This window comes from Bacillus rossius, chromosome 15, assembly GCF_032445375.1.
Source record: "Bacillus rossius redtenbacheri isolate Brsri chromosome 15, Brsri_v3, whole genome shotgun sequence".
Taxonomy (NCBI): Eukaryota; Metazoa; Arthropoda; class Insecta; order Phasmatodea; family Bacillidae; genus Bacillus; species Bacillus rossius.
In genome coordinates this window covers 32,331,336-32,354,796 of record NC_086342.1, presented here as the reverse complement: position 1 = coordinate 32,354,796, position 23,461 = coordinate 32,331,336, and positions in this window count along the sequence as shown.

Below are 23,461 nucleotides of genomic sequence, written 5' to 3'. Positions count from 1 at the left end.
CCTCATACCTGGTCCGACTCGGGGGCAGACGAGTGCGTAAAATCCACCGCGACGACTTACGCCTCGCCTCGATTCCCGGGGAACCTCCCCCAGGAGACCAGAACTTTGACGAACCACCAGGATACGACGAACCAGAGGAGGGTCACCGTCCACCACCCGCAGGTGACGGCCGCGATGACGCACCACCGATACTAGAGGCGAACGCACAGAACGCAGAAGACCTACTATCACCCGCGCCAGAAGTCCCGCACGAGGCAACGACACCGCACCAGCCAGGACGAACGACGGAATACAAACATGCCACGATCACCGAAATGACGACTGGGGACTTAACACCGCAACCGGATGACGTGACGGCAATCGCAGTGGAACCAGAGGAACTTGACGCGGACCAATTAGCAAGCCCGACACGCGGAGCATGGGGACACACGGCATCTCTCGCGGACGCCACATTCCGGATGTTCGTAGACGAACCCGATGAGGGAAACCCTGCACCGCGCCCAGGACCGGAGCCACGCCAGCTATTCGACCCCAACGACACGGAGACCAGCGAAGCTCCAGGTATCCCGGAGAGCAGGAGGCAACCCTACGCAAGTGGGTCGCAAGTGGGTGACGTCAGGGACCAACAACTGAGGCCCGACCAACCGAACATGCCAGCAGACTCAAGGACACACTCGACGCACGGAACAGAACCCGCGCCACCAACCCCACAGATGGGAAGACACCAAAGAGACCGGCGACAACCGGGGTATCTGGCTGAGTACGACCTCGGGAGACCCACAAAGCGAAACAACACCACCCATCACGCCGAGCCGCCAACCCAGGACGACCCATCCGCAAGGGACAGGGTGTACCAGCTGCGGCCGCCACGGCCCCCGCCAGCTCGGACGTGCTGCCACCCCTAAGGCGGCAACACTCCCGCCTCCACAAGCACCACGACGCCGCCCCTCGGCCCGCCTGCCACAGCAGCAACCGGGGTGGCGAACACACCAGGTCCAGTGCGCTGGCCCTACCAACTTTGCGCCACGTCATCTGTGCGCGCCTAATTTTCATTAAGTGTACTTTGTTAACGTAACTTTGCGCCACGTCATCTGTGCGCGCCTAATTTTCATTAAGTGTACTTTGTCAACGTAACTTCGCGCCACGTCATTTGTGCGCGCCTAATTTTCATTAAGTGTACTTTGTTAACGTAACTTCGCGCCACGTCATTTGTGCGCGCCTAATTTTCATTAAGTGTACTTTGTTAACGTAACTTCGCGCCATGTCATTTGTGCGCGCCTAATTTTCATTAAGTGTACTTTGTTAATGTAACTTTGCGCCACGTCATCTGTGCGCGCCTCTCTTGCATCAAGTGTACTTGGCCTGCGTACTGTTACCCGAGAAACCAGTGCCACGAAACATTGAACATATACCGGCCTGCACCCCGCAACGGACAAGTAGCCCTCAGGGGCATGTCTGTGCTCAGTAATTGTATGGTGTGACGTCAATCCCTTGAATAAAGGCACGTCGCTACTACGGCAATCCCACGCATTCTTCTTTAACGTAAATTCCCAAGCAATACCGCCGACGGTTCTAGCGGACCACGCTGGGGCAACGAACCACGATCCCCCATTGGTTAGACACCGAGCTAGCCTGGCGCCCTCCCGGAACATAAAACGTTAACCAGACCAGCCACCCCGCTAGAACTCGCGCCCGGACTCGAACACGAGACCGAGGCTGACGGCAACGTGTGTTACTTTCTAGTAACAGTACTACTAGCTCGCTGTAGGAAAGGTTTTGATGTAGATTAAAAACTGAAGTAAACTAGCTTCTACCGCGCAGCTTAGGTTCCTCCCTCCCTTCTTTGCGACAGGGAATTTCCGTCACTCCCCTCTCTGTCGCAAAGAAGGAAGGGGGGAACCTAAGCTGCGCAGTAGAAGCTAGTTTTCGTCAGTTTTTAATCTCCATCAAAACCTTTCCTACAGCGAGCCAGTAGTAATAAGCTAGACCCCTCTTGGGCACAATTGACTTTAACGGCATAAGAGATTTTCTTCACGTATTTTGTATAACAGTGTGTTTATTGTTAGAAATTATCATTTTAAATTTAACGTATTTTTGTATCTTCATGCATATTACTGAAAGTCAGTTGGTATTTTTAATGTGTAAAATTACGTTAACTTTTTATTTTTTGGCCAATGGGAGGCCAAGTTACAAAAGTTGATAGTTTTAGAATTTCTAAATAGAAAAGAGAGTCATAGAACATAAAGAGAGTTATGTTTCGTGGCCGCATATTGAAACGCAAGGTACGTAATCCCTTTTATGTTCATCCATATTTCTAGCTATAATAGACCATCCGAGTGTATGGATGTGTTAAATCTGCGTAGTATTAAATGTATGTATTAATGAAAGGACATATCTGGAAAGATATAGTAGGAGTGCATATATAACGTGAGTAAAAACTGGTCCAATTTCGCATCGCACGAGACATTGTTATAAGCTAAATGTGCTAGTATTTTCTCTACATCTTAAACTATTGTAAAATTTTAAGAACAGATTAACATTATTTGAAGTTTTAATTTGCAATCCACTTAATCGTCATGCATACATGTCACAGTCAATACTTAGAGGTGATATGAGAATGGAATTTCATGTTTTCTATCGACACAACAATAGAGCTAAGCCAAGGTACAATTTCATAAATTAAATATTTAAATAATAAATCATATATTATTAGTTTTCTACGATTTATGAATGTGAGAACATGCGCCATTATAAATTAAACTGTATGAACTTGACGCCGACCGCCAATGCTCCTCTGTCGCATAGACCGCTATGCCTCATCAACGTCTCGCAAAAGCGTGTGCACCGAACGCGCCCGTGCGCGCAGCAAAGTGCAGTTCGTGCAACGAGGCGAACGCCATACGAGTGCTACACCGGCGCAAGGATCCGGCCGGGTGTGGCATATCCTTCCGCCGCACTACAACAAATTGTTATAATTATGTTTTTCCACAGGATTTTATTAAACATTATTTTTTATTAATTAATAATTAAGTCTTTGCAAAATCATGTTTCAATGTGCGATTTGTCCCGAACCTGGCCGGTTCAGTTTCCCGCGAAATTCACACGTTTCCGCGGGAGGGCTGGCGGGGGAGGGGGGTCGCGCGCGGCGACACCGCTAGTGTCCTTCGAGAGCTCAACCAGGCCGGCAGCCTGCGCGCAACGCGGAACCTTCAAACTTTGCATTCACCGACATGTAGTTTTCCATAGTGTAATTTCTTTTCAACCTTTTGTACAGTTCCGCGGTCGGCCTAAAATTACCATGAGGTACTTAACTTAATTCAATCAGTGCTCAAGATGAGTGTTCCACGTCATACGTAAGTACTGTGGGGAGATTATGTGGTTTCACGTCGGCGCTTCACGCCCAACCTAGCCTACCGGCTATTTAATTTTGGCCCGCACGGGGCAGCCAGCAGGCGACACGTGCTATCAGACTTAATAACGATTCAGTCCCTGGGACACACCTAGACACCACGTAGAGTCGCCGGAGACACGGGCCTACGTGCTGCTAGCCCAGTTTATCAAGTGTAATGTATTAGTGGAATAGTTGTTCGCCTAAGTGTAATTCGTCATGTCAGGGCTTATGTATCACCGTCGTACGGCAGTGCGCCACCAAACTTAATCCAGAGCTAGGTATTAGTGTAGTGTATTGTGCTTCAAAATATCGTGTGCCATGTCAGAGTGTCTTTTGTAACTTTCGCATCACGTAAACGAGTCTGCCCCTCACGCGCATAAGAATCGTGAGCCGCCACTGAGGAAGTGAGCTGCGCGTGTGACTAGTCGCGTCGGGCAAACCGTTACGGCCAGAACGGGCAGCACCATGTATTGGGCTGTGCTGTATTAAATTCACGAACTATCTGAAGAAGTTTTGTGTTATTATTCAGGCGTCCCGAGTGGCCTCAACAGCTCGGGGGGCCCTACTGCGTTGACTCCTACCTCTAGCCACAAGGCCGAACCTTCCCTGAGATCACGAACTGAACAAAATCACGTCTAAATACTCAGAGGTAGCGGGGACGGCGTCAAACTATTGTTAGTGACACATGTGTGCAACCTATTTCCTGCTTGTTTTAAGTACGGTACCATAAATAATTTATACCACCTGCCAAACCAGAATTTTCAATATTATTATTTTATTACTTTTTTTAATGACATTTTATTTTATTATTAATTAGTCTTGCGCTTCTCATACCTATAATCCTTGTCTTTCGTTTAACCTACATAATGAATCCAAGCTTATATGTTTTATTGCTGTTGTTTTCATTTGTTTTTCTTGTAACAAACAACAAAGTGTATATGTTTTATGTGTGTCACCACGTCCACCAGGGATGCAAAATCGCTCTTAAAAACATCGATATCACGAACATCGATGTTCAAACGAAAAAGCATCGATGTCAAAAAACATCGTTCTGAAAACCGATACATCGATGTTTTAACCGATGTTTTTAAATATCAGGAAAAACATGCCAAAATGATTTAAATTATAGTATGTAGCCACAATATCCACAACCCATTTACAGTCGTGTCTCATGCAGAACAAAAACATGCATTAAAAGCAATTTAAAAAAAAAGAAGGAAAAAGCATGAAGTGTATGTGCAGGTTTTAAATGTAACATTAATTTTCTCGATAGAGCTAGCGAGACCGTATCGGTACCAATCAAAAGCTTGTATGTACAACAAGCTATGAAATTGTCTATAAAGTCTCACTGCTTTTTCCCTATATTTATCAAAATTGAAAAGAAAATTCTTATGTAAACCAATTTTTTTAATGGTATTTATTTTTTCCAAATGATCAGGGCCGGCGCGTCCATATAGGCGCACTTGACAACCGCCTAGGGCGCCAAGTAGCTGGGGGCGGCACAGCACGACACATAACAACTGATATAATATGTTTAACGATTATTGAAACTAGATGAAAATGGATTTTTGTAACAGTTTGGAATATTTATATTGATATAAGTAATTATTTAAAGTCCACGGTGACCTGCTTATGATTTGTAATAAGTAAAAAAGTAAAAAAAAACACAAGCCTGCTTACATTTGATTGTTGACAAAATTTTAGGCTTACGTGATGTATTTTGAGGCAAGGAAAAAAATTTTTTTGGGAAGATTGGTGAGGGGGGGAGGGAATTAAGGTTTTTCGCCTAGGGCGCTAATTTACCTTGCACCAGCCCTGCAAATGATTTTACACATTTTAAAGTACTGTAAAAAAAATTGATACTGAAATCAACCAAATAGTTCAGTATTTACAACATTTTTGATACCTACTTAAAAATGTAGGTTTTATAGTAAGTATAGACAGTTAAAAAAATTGTATCTTAAAAACTAAATAACGTATCGTAATGTTTTTTTATATATTCAATAAATATTCATGAAATGATAGCCAAAATATTAATAAAAACTAGGGTAATTTTAATGATGAACGATGTCGATGTTTTTGGACTTTTTCATCGATGCATCGGCGATGTATCGCTCTTCAAAACATCGATGCTAACATCGATGTTTCATGAACGATACATCGATGTTTTGAAAACATCGATGTATCGTTTGCATCCCTACCACCAGGTGTATATGCATAAAGTAAAACTGGGCCACATACTCAATACACTGACTCCACATAACTAATAAAGTAGTGGCTATAATAAAGACCACTACAGAGAGTGGCTTTAGTACAAGAGTTCAGAGATACAGAACCAATGAATATAATTTTGGAACCAATAAGAAATTAAACATCATAATTTTCTGTTTCTTAATTTAATAAAATATAAAATAGGCAAGTAATCATAAAATGTTGTTGACGAGAGGTCGTGTGGCAGATGAAGTCAATCTTGAGCTTTGCTGTACTTGCACTTCACTGTTTACCAGCATTCTGTTAGAGTACATTACACTAGTTGTTTTCACCACAATTGGCAGACATTTTAATTAAATAATTACTTTTGACAATTGAATTGGTCATTGTAAAAACGCACTAAGTCCATATTTTACCAAAAATGATTTTTAAAGGTAATGAAAATTTTCGGGTTCGCCGGATTTATTGTTGTTCCCTACTTTCCATACATATATATGGCATATGCGTTTTGCGGGCTCTGTTAAAAAGAACTAAGTCCATGGACTTAGTTCCTTTTAATGCTGATTATTGATTTGTGGAGTTAGTTCCTTTTATTGATGACAGGCTTATAGATTGCAGCATATTTCAATCTTGCAGTGCTATATGACGCATTAGTTACACTTTCTTTGTTAGATGGCTCTGCCTGTCTAGTTGATATTTCAAGTTTTATTGAACATCAAAAGATTTTATGTTTTCCACCTTCTTTGTCTATGGATGTATTGTTTATATTTGGTATTGTTGTGATGTTGAATGTTTGATGATGGAGAAAAAAAGGAAAGAGGGGAGTATTTAGGATAGCAGCACTTATGCTGAAAGGAGAGACTCCTAAAGATAAGCATGGATTGAATCCAAAACCCAAAAAAATGTCAGACACAGTAAGAAATAACATCCAGCAACATATTGAGTCATTCCCAGTAAAAACTACTCATTACTCAGGCAAAGAGGTGAAGTATCTTGATGGTAAGTTAGATGTAAAGCAAATGCACACCCTTTACGAAGATAAATACAAAAACACAAAGATGTCTTACAAATATTACCTAAAATATTATAATGAAAATTTACGGTATCGCTTTGGAAGACCACAAATCGATGTGTGCAGCACATGCGAAGAACTGACAACAAAACTGAAAAGTCCTCATCTTTTGGTATTATCAGGTTTGTTATCGTTTCCACTGGCAATAATATAAATCTCAAAGTTTTGTTTGAAGGTTTTCCAGTGTGCTGCCACGTTTCCTGAAAGTATCAATGCAGCTGGCAAATTAACAGTTCCCGCCATGTTGAGGTTATGTGACGTTTACAGTAGCCTGGTGTTCACTTTTTAGGGATTGTTTTTTTCTTGTTCTTGTCTTATCGACATATTAATCCGTGCTGTTACTTTAGGTTCACGAGTTCATTTATTTTGTTTCCTCCCGCACTTTCCGTTTATTCGGCACTGTGTTATTTATTCTTCTTGATACAATGGTCTTTTACTATTGATCCTACCGACTGCGCCATGTTTTAGTGCCCATTCAGGGTAAGGGCAGACATATAATAATATCAGATACACTGCTTATATTCTATTTATTATCTGTTACCACTCCGTGTTTATCCTAGCTCCATGACACCATCATCACCACTGTCTTACAGTGGCACCAACTTCATGACTACACTACAACACTACTTACTTCGAGAAAAATCACGAAAATTACTGCGACTTTGATTAAATGAGCTTCTCAGTATACACCGATTATTACCCATATCTTGGAAACAATTGGCAATGTCGTTAACATTGTATGAAATTATCATTAATAAAGTTAAGTGTAATATTTCTGAACAAAGGATTATTAGCAATAAGCCAATCTAAGAAGCTAACAGGTTTTGAATATTTACAAAAAAATTGACGTAATCTTTGAACTAACTCCAATTGTTCACAAACATTCACTAGAACAGCACTACTCATTTGTAGCAGAAGCTGCTTAGCTATTTCTTCAACATCCTGGCCAAAAAGTACATCTTGACCATGGAAACCATGTTGTTCAAAGCAACAGAGTTTAACCATTTTTACAAATGGAACTATCCTAATTAATAAACGTATTTCCACATTGGATAATATCATTTCTGAGGAAATTTCATCTAATGACATGACATTCCAGTAAGCTTGCATAGGTGTTCTTCCCCTACGAAGTGTTCTGGCACATCACACATCAGTGACAGGTAGAGATAACATCATATTGAGTCATTAGCTCATTTGGTAGTACCCTCGTAAATCACCTTCTGTAACTGTTGTTTATGATAGCAATTTTTTTTAAACATAATTAAACAAACTGTATCAGCTAATGTCAAGGGCGCCCATATGATAATTTGTAGGGGGGGGCCAGACTTAGGGGTATGAAGTATTTTTAATCTTTTGGAAGACTTAACTGCGGCTTGTTACTAGCCATAAAATAGTTCCAGTTCTGACCCTGTTAAAATTTTTTGTCCTGTTACTAAAATACTAGACCACAGTACTCATTCGCCATAAAAAAATCTTTATTGGCTACTTTATTAATTAAATATTAACTATTTTATTGAAACAAATGAATTTTTAGCAACAAAAATGCAGGAATACAGTCCTTATACTTTTACAGCGTCTCGGGTACACGGATATCAAGAATACAGTCCTTCAACTAATTGCTCTCTTTACCCCTAAATAAATGTCGCGTACAAATTAAATTAAAATAATTATAAAGTTGAAAACGTGTTGGTCAAAAGATTCAACTGTGGGAGAGAAACGATTTAAATATGTTATTACAGTCAGAAAACAGTTGTTTTTAAATGTAACACCTGAAATACGCTTATAATTATAGTCAAAAATTGTTTCACAATTAAATGAATATTACTATGTTTCGATATGAATCATAATTGCTTATCATTTAAAATTAGCACAGATGGATTCAGTAGTCGAGGACTATAAGTTTATTTAGTGATAGTAAAGCGCAGAAAAAATTAGTTTATTATTAAACTAGACAATTTAACCAAACAGTATTTAGAGGTTAAGGAATTAAGTGACACCAAAACCAATGAAAATAATCGAAAATTTCTAAATGCTGACATAACTCATAATCAGCTTTCCACAGAAGAGTTTAGTTCAGCGCAATTAATCTACACAAAACAACTGGACAATATGTCGACGCGTATTTTAAGAATATAAGAAGATCCACATCGCAGTATAATTTTTTTTCGTGTCGTGTGGTGCGGGCCCTCATTTGTGGTGCGGGCCCATAGGCTACAGCCTAGATAGCCTGCGCGTAAATACGGCCCTGATAAACCCTTAAATAACATGTTCAGTACTTAACTTCAGAATTAAGATACATTAGAACCTCGATTTTACGGAGCCCGGACTCAACGAAGCCGCGTTTTTACGAATACATTTTTCAGGAACCATCTAAAATTCGGAAATTTTGACACCAAAATATATTTAATAAAAATTTAAAAAAACACTATGAAAACATATAAAAATATTTATTTTTTATGCACAGCGTATTCATATTTTAAAGCTAATACAACAGCCATTTACCGTTAGTGAATATTGTATAAGTTATTGCGGCATCAAACTCAAAATCGAAAAGAAAAAATGGACTAGGTACACTTTATTTGTCGCAAAGTTTGAAATTTCTTCGATTGAAAAATTATGTGGAGGCCGTAAAAATATATATTTTACCGCAAATGAACTATACTCAACATTACTTACTCATTCCAACATTTCCAGCTCGTGAGCATAGCAACTGAGCTTGAAACCTTGTGAAGCGTGAGAGAAAGAAACGATATTGAGTAGCTACTTCCTCTCCTTTCCGCTAATATCCAACAACCCATGCCATTAGGCATTATCTTGACATGTGTCGCATTCATTACCTTCGCTGCATCGGTTTCCCAGTAAAAAACACTCAAAATTGGTGTAAGTGACAGCAAGTAGACGTGACGAGCGGATTTTCAACTAAGTTTTTTTTTAACTTACTATACAAACAAATAATTCCCTGTGGCTATCACAAATTCAAGGGCTTCTCGCACTAAAATGTACTGTGTTTTTAATGAATGTCTGTCGTTACAGAGCAGCGTTTTTCTTCACCAAATAAGCCTATGATTAGAGACAGTAAAAATTCGCGGATTCCTTTCGAGACAGGCTGGAATCCAAACTCATTTAGCTTAATGCTGCGTCAGTGATTGGACCGCAATTTACCTGAAGGACTCTAGGCCAATGGCAAAGACTCAACTAAAGAAGTATCGAATCATAAGAATCGCAATAAACAGGTGTCCCTAGTCGGTAGCCAATGACCAGGTGATAGTTGCCCGAGTACATAGAGAATCGTTGAGTCTATCCGAGTGGTCAATGAAACCGCGAATTTTTTCAGTCCCTACCTATGATCACTTTTATGAAACAGTACAGGTGTACACTGAACTGTGTGCTTGATCTCCTCGATTATGTTACTAAAAGTGCGTTCATTAATATTTTTCAAGCCTATCTGTTAAAGATTAACTGATAAATATGATAAGGTAAAGTCCATAAAAATGCAAGGCAGGGAATTCTTCCAGCTCATCAACCCAACCCTGGAAAGTCTCGTCTGTGTTCAGTTGTCTCTGGCAAGGAGTGAACAAGTTTGCAAACTCAAATATAAATTTATTTTAGTAGCACGCGTCTTACGAAAAGGAAAGATATCCAAGAAAGGCATGTCGGACAACCTACTGTCACCACACAAAAGTTAACATGATGCAATGCGTGGTGCAACTGTGTTTAGTCGCTGTGATGTCACTTTTATATCACTCGTGCAATGAGGCAAGTTGTGGAATGTTAAAAAAAAATAAGGGGAACGCAAGGGAGGGCAGAGGGCAGATGGCAGTCTTGTTTTTACTATTTAATATTATATATATTCCGTTCAATAAATTATAACATGTATCTTCACGGGGTGGGGTGTTTAAAATTTATGAAGATAACGATTTTACGAATGCAATCCAAGCGACCGTGAGCGTACGTAAAATCGAGATTCTAGTGTAAATTACTTACGAGTCTACTGAAGGTAGCGGAATCCTTATCCCTTTAAACACTTTTGAAGGGAAAAAGTGGTTTTCCTCAAATTCAAAATTCCAACATAAATTTTACGTTGTATACTTTTCTGGACAATAATTCTTATTTGAGTAACTTTAAATGTGTTAGCTTACCTTAAAAATTGTGAATAATCTGAACGGATGTGACGAATGAGGAAATCTAAGAAACACTACATAATAACAAAGGTTTTTATCTTTACACTTTCACTGATTTATTTACACTTAAGTTATTTATACTGACTGAATACACTAAACTAAATCTAGACCAGATGCATAAAACTGTAGACCTAAAGACTATTGAAAAATCTCTGTTTTGAGATGTTATTTGTGAACATACACATTATGACGAAAAAGTAGCAAAACATTTCGCCGTCTACAAGCACGTGTCAACTGTCGCGTCGTCTAAACTCTGACTGTTCTAAATCTGTTGTGTTGTGTTATCGCGTGAGCTTGGGTAGGATTACGAAGGGGAATGACTCGCCACGGACGTTGCGCTTGAACAGCGTTTTCTCCCTGTACACAACACCTTATATCACAGCAGCAGAACTAATGCTTGAACTAACATAAAAAATGAAGTAGACATGTAAAAAACGATATACAATAATATCTTCGTGTTGAACCACTTCTACATAATACTGAATTTAAATAATTTTCTTTAAAGTAAAACACCTGACTACACTATTTTTTTTTCCTTCCCTGAAAGCTAGGGGGGGGCCACGGCCCCCCCCTGCCCCCGGGTATGGGCGCCCTTGGCTAATGTGTGTATAGAATTATCAAAATCTACCCTGAGTTTAGCTCTAGACTGCATCCCTGACTAGGGTTGCCAACCGTTACGTATTGTACGGGATTTCCCGTATTCTGTGACTAAAATAATTATCCCGTACGTAGGCAGGACGGGACGTGATATTTCCCATATCTTGTTTAAAGTTCGATTCACACACCTGCATAAATTTGAAAAAGTATTTTCCCAACTGCGCCGCACCACCTGTTATCATGTATTGCGACATTGCGAGGCTCCGTTTACTCCGCAGTTCACTGGCCACCAAATAGTTAATGTTGACGCCGACAGGTGGCATTACTCGTCCGCGCTTGGTCTGTTATCTTTATTTTGATATTGTGTTGAGTTGAAAACATATAAAGTTGAGTAAATCGGGTAACGTTGAGTTGAAAAAATGGTGTGATTCGCCACCGCGAAAAAAGAAACGGCTGTGCGTTTATTTAGTTCGATGGGAACATAACTATAAGTGGCTAACATGTAGTGATAATATTTACAAAGCCAAATGTGTACTTTGCAAAAGAGAGTTTTCAATAGCACACGGCGGCGAAAACGATGTAAAACAGCATGCTTCAACAATGAATGTTACATAGAAACACGGTTCAACAAGCAAATGCGAGTGAAAAAACTAAGATAAACAGTTATTTCGTAAAACAAGGCACTAGCGATCAAAATTCTGTTGTAGCATCTGAACTAGCTCTACGTTATCGTAATACAAAATTGATACAGCATGTTGCTAAATTTTTTTGTGAAACATTGTTTTTTGTGTCTTGCATCTTGTATATTGTGTACTTTATACCCGAGATTACATTTAATTTAAAGTTGGGGTTGTTTGGTGAAATGAAAAATGAGAAAATATATCTTAGGCATACAATTATTAAAATATATTTTTTTAAGTTGCTTGTTATGTTGTCCCTAGTGGTAGTTCTAATCTAAGGGGGGCGGGCGAAGGGCTAAGTGGCTTTAGCAACCTCCCCTTCCCGCACTTTTTTCCTGATCACATTTTGCATTGGAGAGAATTGAAGTTAGTTTACCATTGTTCAATCACATATGAGTTTTCTGGAATTTTTATACTTTGTTAACTAAAAATATCTTTATGTATTAAATTCATCACTCGAAAAAATTATTAGGCCAATACAAAAAAAGTTAATATTTCAACCAGATGAATAATTTATTTTCAGATACAAAAACTGCTAAAATAGCACCAATTTGCATCTAGAAATTCACATTTTTCCAGGGGAGGACCCCCGGACCCTCCTGCTCTATTAAGTGGTGTTCAGTGTCCCTTATGGTCAGGGTGAAATAGTTGGTAACCCTATCCCTGACGAGCCTGGAAAAACATTGGTCCCGAGTTTCATTAGATCATGCAATATTGGTAGATCTGGCTTTTTTAGTTTGACGTAAACTACTTTGAACACCGTTTCTTTTGATCTCTGCAAGTCTTACTCACTGCACCTCTCTCTAAACAACGCTGCCTGGCTTGTAAACACTGACTATGAAATTCAGCCTTTCGAGTAGCTTGTGATAGCAAAAACTTGTATCTTTCAGGAGTGTTCTCAGGTTCTTAATTTGTGCCTTTCGGCTTTATTTACAAAATATAAAAAAGAAAAAGTGGGATAAATAATTTCAAGTTGAAACTCGAAACCACACAGACACCGAAAGTATTTGTGTAAATATTGGGACAGTGTGTCTAACGTAGGGTGTCTAATTGTAATTTATGTAATTCAAAAAAGCATGAAATAAAATTAAATTAAAAATTTTAAAAAACAACTGACACAAAGTAAAAAAAAATATATGTATTTGCATTTAAAGTTTAATATAAGTAATATTATTTTGATCTAAGCATAGTCACGTCAGGGGACCGCTAAATAAATAAAATATAAAATGCAGAATACAACTACGTAAAATGAAAGGGAATGAAATTTGAATACAAATAACTTATCCAAGCAACATACGTAAATATCAAAATAATAATTTCAAATCCCCGAGTCTAAATTATAATTGATTTACAGAAAAATTTGCAAATTAGACACAACCATCAAAGACGCGTGGCCGGGTTGTGGTTAAACAAAGCATTAGTTAGTAATGACGTCGTACCGCCTGTGACAGTGAAGCCCGGTCTCCACCCCGCCAGTACCTTACCCCGCTGCGAGACCGTACCCCTAGCCTAGCCTATGCAGGCTGACGCTGCCCCCCCCCCCCCTCTTAGACCAGCCGCGGTCAACGGTAGTCGACAACGGGTCATCAACTAGGACGGACGTGCCGTTCCCCGCGTTTCCCCTTCGTTCAAAAACCGTCAAGTAATTACGTGCGTGTGTTCATTGTGTTCAGACACCATATAGCCTAGGAGCTTAGTAGTGCACGCTGGGGCCGACGACCCACCACAACAACGGCTAGACGCTTTAAGAATAGCCTGGCGCCCTCCCGGAGAACAAACACCTCAACAGAGACACCAGCAACTACTAGGCTCACCCCGGGTATCGAGTTCAAGACCCCGGGTGATGGCATTTGGCGCCCATGCGTGTGACAAAAATGAATAATTCCAGTGTTTTTCCGCGATCCGCCTACACCAAGGAAACCAGTGAGCGTGAAATAGCCGTCTCGTGCGTGTGAAGGAATTGGGGTTAGACAGGCAGGCGCGACCAGGACAGCGGACAAAGGGCCCCCTCCCTTTCACTTCTGGACATTCCAAAGGAGCGAGACCGACCTCCCCCTTCCACCAGCCGGAGCTAACGCTCTTCTCTTTGTGCGACCGTCCGGGCAGCTGCCCACACCCCTCCCCCCGCGTCACATCCCGACCATTCCTTTACGGCCCACCCTGCTTCTCCCACCAGCCGAAGTTATCGCTCTACTCTTTGTGCGGTCGTCCGGGCAGCCGCCTACCGCGCCACCCCTCCCTCCAGTGCGCGCGCACGAGTCCTCATCCCGACTACACCAAACATCACCGGACATTATGTGTGAATTTATTTTATATTGGTAAAAAATTTTTACGTGATCTAATCCTTCTAAATTATATTAGCTACACCAAATCAACTGACACCTACCAGTGACGTCAACAACACAATTGCTTACAGGTAAAATGTTACCACACATTTCAACCACAGTCTGTGCAAACTGCTACCTACCTAGGGGCATGGACCTATTAACAGGGACACTACCGTGGCATAACACATGCCGATGCGCACCCGACACCTTAAAATTCCCGATCAAGCGGGAAACAGTAAAGTCCACATGGGAAATACAATCGAATCCTGTGTGGCCAGGGAAGGATGAAGCGGAGCTACCACCAACTACACCGCCTGCCCTAGTGACCATAGCACCAATCACGCACACCGCCACGGGGAACCCATCAGATAAAATGGAAACAACAGAGTGTGCAAACTGCGCACAGCGCGAGCAGAAGCCAAGGCAGGCACGGGAACACACATCGCTGACCGACCTGAGCGCCACATGGGGGGCACCGCGAATGGTGACGAACACGGGTAGAGCAACACTACCGGAGTTCAGTGGACTGCCGCAGGAGAACCCGGGCGAGTTTCTACGGCAATGCGAGGTGCGCCTAGCGAGAGCGGGAATACCACCTGATGAATGGGCAGAACGTGCGAGTGAGCAGCTGCGGGGCGTGGCACGTCACTGGTGGAGCCTCTGGGGCCAGTTCGGAATGCTGTGGCCAGAGTTCACCACCAAGTTCATGCAGCGTTTTGACACAGGAGAGACGGTGGTACAGTGTACCTCCCAATTCTACGGGAGACAACAGCGAGACGGGGAACCAGTGAAGCAGTTTGTCGCCCACAAACTGCAGCTGTTTCGGCGGATCATGCCGAACACAGAACCAACGGCAGCGCTACCGACTGTCACCACCCTGCTGCGTGATGAGCTTCAGCCCTTCCTCCGCTGCTACCGACACACCTCGGTAGAAGACTATGTGCAACAGGCAGTGGCCACTGAAAGAAACCTCCAGATGGTGTGGCACCGAAACCCATCAATGACAGAACGGGGGTACCACAGCCTAGCGTTACCGGGCGCACCAGTGACCAACCACCAAGCCAGGCCGAGTGAGCCTCAACCATCACCCAGGCGGCAGCGGGCCATCGAGGATGCTTTGGCGTCACGCCAGAGCACCACGCAGCCAGGCCGCCGGGACAACCAGTCGCAACGCAACCATGAGCGGCCACCTCAGTGCCAACGGGGTTGCGCCACTGGAGCATATCACTGGCACAGTGAATGCCCACTTCCCCCACCACCACGCCAGCAGCAGACAGTGCCACAGTCGGGAAATGGACCACTGGGGGTGCGGGACTGAGGGGCCCACCCCCCGCGAGAATGGCACCACCTGCCGCAACTCCCTTCTCGACACCACCTGCCGCAACTCCCTTCTCGGCACCACCTGCCGCAACTCCCTTCTCGGCACCACCTGCCGCAACTCCCTTCTCGGCACCACCTGCCGCAACTCCCTTCTCGCCACCACCTGCCGCAACTCCCTTCTCGGCACCACCTGCTGCAACTCCCTTCTCGGCACCACCTGCCGCAACTCCCTTCTCGGCACCACCTGCCGCAATTCCCTTCTCGGCACCACCTGCCGCAACTCCCTTCTCGGCACCACCTGCCGCAACCTCAGCCAGGGCACCACCTGCTGCAACCTTACTCTTGGCACCACCAGCCACACCACCAGCAGTGCTACTGGCACCATCCTTACCAACGGCATCACCGGCCACAGGGCCAATGCCCTCAAAGCCCCCTGCACCACCACCTATCGGGATGATGCCAGGTACCACACCGACACTGGGCCAACTGTTCCAACCACACGACCACCTGCTGCGCATCCCGGTAGAGGTGAATGGCCAGCCGACGGCGGCACTGGTCGACACAGGTGCGAACCATGTGTTTGTCGCCCCAAGCCTGGTACCCCCGGGAGCACTCCAACCCCACCGCGCCGAGCTGCGCCTGGCGACCACTACACGGCCAGGGATGACAGTGGGTCAAGCCGAACTTCAGGTAAGCCTTCGGGAAATGTCAACCACAGTTCTTGCACTTGTTGTGGAGGACCTGCATGAGGACCTCGTATTAGGACAGCCCTGGCTAGCAGAGCATGATGCTGTGGTGGAGCTGAAGGCTGCACGAGTCCACGTGGGAACCCGGGAGCGATACACAGTGTATGCCACGGGGTTCGCACCCGAACAACCTCGCGAACCGCTTACACTGGCGCAACAGCATCACAATGTACCCCCGCAGCATCAGGCAGCTGTGGAAAAGGTGCTGCAAGAGAGGCAGGATGTGTTTGCACTCGCCAACCCCCTGCAACGCACCACAGTGGCGGAGCATCGTATCCCAACCATGCATGATCAACCTATTCATGAACCACCCAGGGGATATGGCTTCCGAGAGCAGAGCGCCATCGGAGAGCAGGTATCAGAAATGTTACGGGATGGCGTCATCGAGCCCTCTGTAACACCCCTCGTGCCTCAAAATTGAATTATTTTGAATTAATTAAAAGGTGCCTTGGAAACTTGTGGGATAAAAAAAAAATAAGTTAAATAAATTGATTTACCAGAGGCGACACGAGGTGGGGAACAAACAAAATTTAGAAACTTCCTGTAACAAGCAAGGAGGAAGTGGGTGGATCGTTAAAATCAATAAATAAAAACTACACGATTAACTTCATCTATAGTTTCCCTGTTTTATTTGCCCTGATGAATTATTTTGTTTCCATTACTTTACATACAAAAGGTTTTAACAAGTTTCAAAGATTTAAAAAAAACAAAAGAAAAACGAAAAGAGGCCGGCCGGAGATTATTTAAAACAATTTACATTCTTAGTTTGAAATATACACATTTGCATTATGAGTTTCACACCCAAAATTGGATATGAATCTGATGATTACATTGATAATTAGTTCTGTTCGTTCTACATGTCCTTGAGGAAAACACTGGTCGCTGGTGGGTGGGTCATCCGCTTAAGATAGTTCGTAGCTAGGTAAGGGGGAACTGTTGAATTTACATTACCACCCGAGGTCTTCAAAACGATCACGTCGGGTAGTAGAAATGTTTCTTCTAATGTGACCCACGGAACAGAAAGGGGGGTGGGGGGCCACGAGATGGGAGCATCAGTCTCTCCCTGTCATCGACCCTGTCAAAACAGGGGAGTTGCCCAGCACGCTGCAGTCGTGGAGTCAGACAGGATCTGGAGCTCGCGAATTGCGCGGCAGGACGCGGATGATTTCTTCATAATAACAATTAAAGGGAAAAAAAATTTTGAAGGCAAATACTTAAACTATGCAGACAGACTAATCTACTAGGATTGACTTGAGGGATAGCATCCCTTATACAAAGCGACTACATAGTCGTTAGCGGTCGGATGAAGTCTTGCCGATTCGCCGATACTCGATGGAGATCTGTCTGCAGACGCGACGCGAGTAGATCTGTGTCGCGGCAAACCGCGTCTCGTAATTAAAAGTGCCCGCCGGCTCTAACAGGTGGAGGGAGGTCTGGGCCGCCGAAAGATTCCGAACTTGCCCGAATGCGGGCGAGAAAAAAACTCTAGCAGGAGTCTTGAAGTTGGCCTCACTGGGCGACAGTAGAGGACTCTGTCGGAGGGGTCTGAGTTGAAAACAATCGACTCGCGCCTGGCGTCCATATAACTCAAGGGAAAGCAGGTGCTGCTCTCTGGCGCCCTGGAGTGTAGGTTAGCAGAGAAGTTCGCGACTTGGTCGCTAGGAAGCGCTTGTGATCAGTTTTGGCGCACTCGTTTTTTGCGAGGAGACCTTGAGGAGGTTCACGGTTGACCAGGGGGTTACAACCGGTCATTGGTCTTACTTGGAACTGAGAAAAAGTGGGGGGGGATAAAATGCAACGCTGATGGGAATCTACGTCCCGTCGTGGCTGCAGAGGAGTGAACATAACACTAACACGTGATGAAAAAAGCCAATCTCAGCTCGTCTCTGCGAACTGGTCGCCTGCAAGCTACAGGCTTGTCTATGCAGTTAGGGTCACGAAGAGAAATGATATTACAGGCTTGAGGCGTGACTGAAGGGGGGGAAATGGTAAGCTGTCTGCCAGTCAGGGATTAGGCCAGCAAAATATCCGATACGCCGATGGGAAAGGGGCTTCAGAGCACTGAGACAAAGTTTAACTCAGAGGAGTACACCAGACTAACAAATTTAAATCACACTCTAGTAGAGCAAATAAAATTTCCACACAAAAATTTAAAATCATAATAAAAATTTAAAATATATCGTGTCGAATTTACTAATTAACGGCACATACTTCCCCCCTGAAAGACGGAGTCAGGGTGGCCCACTTGAGCCACCAAAAACCTGGGTTCCAGAAACTTACCCTGTACCAGGATCTACTGTAGTAAACTACTTACAATGGCTAACAATTCTTACGTGTCTAAATAACGGCTAAAACTTACAGATAACTTATTGAATTAGGGGCGCCCCTATAAACTAGACAACTTAGTGTAACACTTCTTAACCTAAATTTCTTATAAACTAGTACCATGGATTTTTATTTTACTTATGATTATGACCTAGGTTTTTTGTATCAACACGTTGGTTGAGTATGGCATGCCGTAGTAGGAACGCTGTTCCTTGTATAAAGAAACACAGTGAAGAGTGCCCTCATTTTAGGTTGGAGTGTACTTTCTTCAACTGAGAAATGTGTGCGCGCGCGCGATATTCGCCGGAGCTGGGGTCGGCTAACGCGACCGTGACTGGCGTGAGGTATCGCTGGATCTGCCAGGGGCCATTCCAACGATATGAAAGCTTGGCTGACCTCTTGTCGATCGCCTTGCTGAGTGTGTGTGCGTTGCACAACACTAAATCTCCTACTCTGTAGGGATTGGGATAGCGTTTTTTGTTATATTTTTGCCTGCTTGCCTCGTGGGCCAAGTTCAGGTTTTTACGAGCTCTACTCCAGACTTCCTTAATGTTCCTGGGGTCGTCTGGCAGTAACTCTTTTAACGTCCATTGATTAGAGAGTGGGGTGTTGGGCTGGTATGTAAACATGAGTTCAAACGGTGTTGTTTTGTGACTTTCATGTCTGGCGGAATTGAAAGCCATTTGCAACCACACGAGATTGGAATCCCACCTATCCTGCGAGTTCGCATGGAATGCTATTAAGGCAGACCGGAGGTTTCGGTTCAAACGCTCCGCATGCGAAGGCTGGGGGTAGTAGGGAGTCGTGGTCACATGCTGAATCCCGTGTGAAAAACACATGTTTTTGAACTGAGTCGATTTAAAGTTTGTGGCATTATCGGAAACAATAATGGAAGGTACCCCGGATATTTTGAAAATATAATTTTGGAGGGCACGAATGGTGATTTCGGCCGTGGCTCTTCTAACAGGGATTAGCCACACAAATTTTGAGAATGCATCTACGCATACTAGAAGCATCGAATTTCCATCTTTTGACCATGGGAAGGGTCCCACAAAATCAATGAAAAGTTTTTGCATGGGCCTTTCGGCCACATCGGAACTCAAAAATCCGAATTGTGTTTTCTGGGCAGGTTTGCTCAAATTGCACAACTTGCATAATTTGACCCTCTGGGTTATGTCTTTATGCATTCCGTCCCAGATGAAATGCTTGCGGATGTTTTCAATTGTTTTGAAAATTCCTAAATGTGCGCCCAAAGGTGATGAGTGATAATATTGAAAAATCATGTCCCCAGTGGCGTAGCGTGCCATCTCGGCGCCTGGGGCGGGAGACCCATTTTGCCGCCCCCATTCTATAGGTGCTTAATTAAAATTAAATTTCACATGCAATGAGGTACCTTTTATTGAAGTTAAAATAGGATGAGCGGTTTTACAAACGGATTCTACGGGCCTTATGAGCAGCGAAGTCAGAAATAACTTTGTCAAAATCAATATTAGCAGCCAATTCTTGTTCAATCGACAATATAGCCAAGTTTGATAGTCTAGCGGAGCTCATAGTAGATCTGAGGTAATTTTTTATTAGCTTCAACTTCGAAAATTTTCTCTCACAACTTGCAACACTAATCGCCAAAGTCAAATATATTCGAATCAAGATGACTATATTTGGAACCGAAATTACGAGATTCAGTTTTTGAATGAACTGGAGGAGCTCCAGTGGTCCTTTACCACTTATATCTTCCTCTGATTCAGAACAGGCAACAACAACAAACTGCTGAAGACGCTTCCGCTCCATCTGAAACTCGTCCTTGTCGATGTCTTCTAATACATGGGAAAGATCACACTCGAACTTGCTGTCCAAAAGTTTCGCTGGCATCAAAAATCCGAACTTGTCCGATATTTCTTGAATTTGCTGGAATCGAGTCGTCATTTCTTGAATGATCTTGTCGAATGATGAGATAATCTCTCGACGGATTTCCTGTTCGTGAGACAAAGCTGCATCTTCAGAAGATTCATCGCCATGCATGCGTTTTTTCCTGCGAATTCTTCTCGTTTTGAGTTCGATTCCGAGTTTTTCGCAGAGAGTCTTAGCAAAGTCAATTGCTTCTTGCACGAAACGGTCTCTACTTTCCACTAAGAGGGTTTTTAAAGCGCAGAGTTTTATTTGCATGTTAAGGTGTGTCAATTTTTTGCTATATTTCGCCTATGTTAATTGGTACTTATTTACAGCGGTGATACGCCCGGTGCGTATCCATATTTGTATTTGTATTTGTATTAATATGTTCTTATGTATTTTTAATGCCTTTTTGGTAATTATATTTAATTTTCGGAGCTCCGAAGTATATGATCAAATTATAATTTTTGGGGGGAATTGTTAAAGTATTTTTTTAGTATTATTATATAGCTATTTTTTATAAGTAGTAATATGGTATGTATTTTATGATGGATGCGCCGATTTGTGATGAAACGATTTTATGATATATATATATTTATTAAATGTTGTCATATAAATTTTGCGTCTTTTTAACTTGCTGCCTCCTCTCACTGTTCACAACCTTATTAGTATTTTTTAAGCCTGCTATTAATTTGGGCTTTGATATTTTTTTGGGTTTACCTGCGCTCGCGGTACGGGGCAATATAAAAGTTTTACTGTGTCCCGGTTTGCGGAAGTTGTTTGGTTTGCCCTGGGTTAAGGTCAAACTTTACAGTACAATGCGTAGAACTAAATTCAATGAGTGCGAAAGAGAGGCATCGACACGGGCCGACGCGTGAAACAAAAGATTTTGTATGAGTAATTAACATAATAAGGAGTGCCGCTCAACTCGGCTCGCGCGCGCCGGGCGGCGCGGCGTGATGCGATGTTGCCGTTCGTATGTAAACAAACAAACGTTATAAAAGAGCTCTGTCAGTGATTTCGCAGTTTTCTTTTAAATAAATACTAAAAAATAGTTGGTGCGCAAAATGTTATATAAAAATGGAACATTATAGTGTGTCTGACACATGTAATGAATGAATCATAGATCAGATCTCAACCCGCTTCACCGGCGACCCGCCCCCGCGGGCTGCCGCCCGGGGCGGGCCGCCCCCTCCGCCCCACCCACGCTACGCCACTGCATGTCCCTGAGATTTTGAGGTAAGGCTATTTTAAAATTCTTACATTGCTGAGTTCTTCGATAAAGAATTCCCTTAGATAGTTTATGGTATTTTGGGGCTGAACCTGAGTTTATTTGCGCAATTATGTCAGACAGTTGCGGGTCCGAATTTTGGTGGGATTGTAAATCTGAAAAGGCTAGCGGAAAATCTGTGAGCAATGCGTGGCAGGCCATAGGATTGTTTTCCTGAATCTCGGAGTTGGAAGGATTCTCGAACATTCGAGAAAGAGTATCTGCCACGATGTTCTGTGAACCACGAATATGTTGGATGCTGAATTTGAGAGAAGCAATTTTTACAATCCACCGACCTAATTTACCTAGTTGCTTCGGATGGGCTAGAAGCCAAGCAAGGGCCTGGTTGTCGGTTTCTAGTAGGAATTCTTTGTGTTCCAAATAGGGCCGGTACTTATCTATGCCGAAAACTACGGCAAGGCACTCAAGTTCGTATACCGAGGAGGCTTTCCTCTCCTGGTGTGTTAGGGTGCGGGAGGCGAAAGCTATAGGTTGCCTGCAGCCATCGAATTCTTGTGACAACACGGCCCCAATGGCCACGTGGATGCATCGGTTTGCAAAATAAAAGGTTTACTGAAATCAGCCATTCTAAGTACTGGAGGGCTAGCTATTGCATGTTTTAGAAAATCAAAAGCTTTGTCCTGTTCTGGACCCCAATTGAAAACGGAATTTTTTTTACATAGAGCATTCAGTGGTGCTGCATGCTCAGCAAAATTAGGTATGAATTTGGCGTAAAAATTTGCCATGCCAATAAACCTGGAAATGCCCTTAGCATCTTTAGGGGGTTGGAAATCCTTTATCGCTTGTGTGCGATTAGGGTCAATGGTCACTCCTCGACTTGAAATCAGGTGTCCGAGAAAAGAAATTTCCTGCACTGCAAATTTCACCTTCTTTGTATTAACAGTGAGGCCGGATTTACGTAGTCGCTTAAGGACTTCTTGCAAATGAGCCATATGCTCTTCAAAAGATTCTGAGTAAACAACGACATCATCAAGATAATTAAACACAAATTTGAATTTCAGGTCGCCGAAAATTTGGTCTAGAAGGCGTGTTAACACTTGGGCGCCTGTGGCTAGGCCAAAGGGTACTACCTTGTATTGATACAGATTCCACGGAACGCAGAAACTTGTGACGTGTTTTGACTCTGGTGTTAGTGGTATTTGATGATAGGCCGAATTTAGGTCAAACACACTGAAATATTTGGCTTTACTAAACCAGTGACATGCCGAATTTAGGTCTGGTAATGGCGTCATCTCTACTTCAATTTGCCGATTTACGCGGCGGAAATCGACCACCATGCGGTGACCTTGGCCTTGGTCCTTGGGTACTAAAAATGCCGGGGAGGCGAAACTGGAAGTGGAAGGTTCGATAACATCTTTGTCCAATAAGTTTTGTATGTGATCCCGCATTATCTGCATTTTAGGTCCTAATAATTGGTAAGGGTGACACCTAAC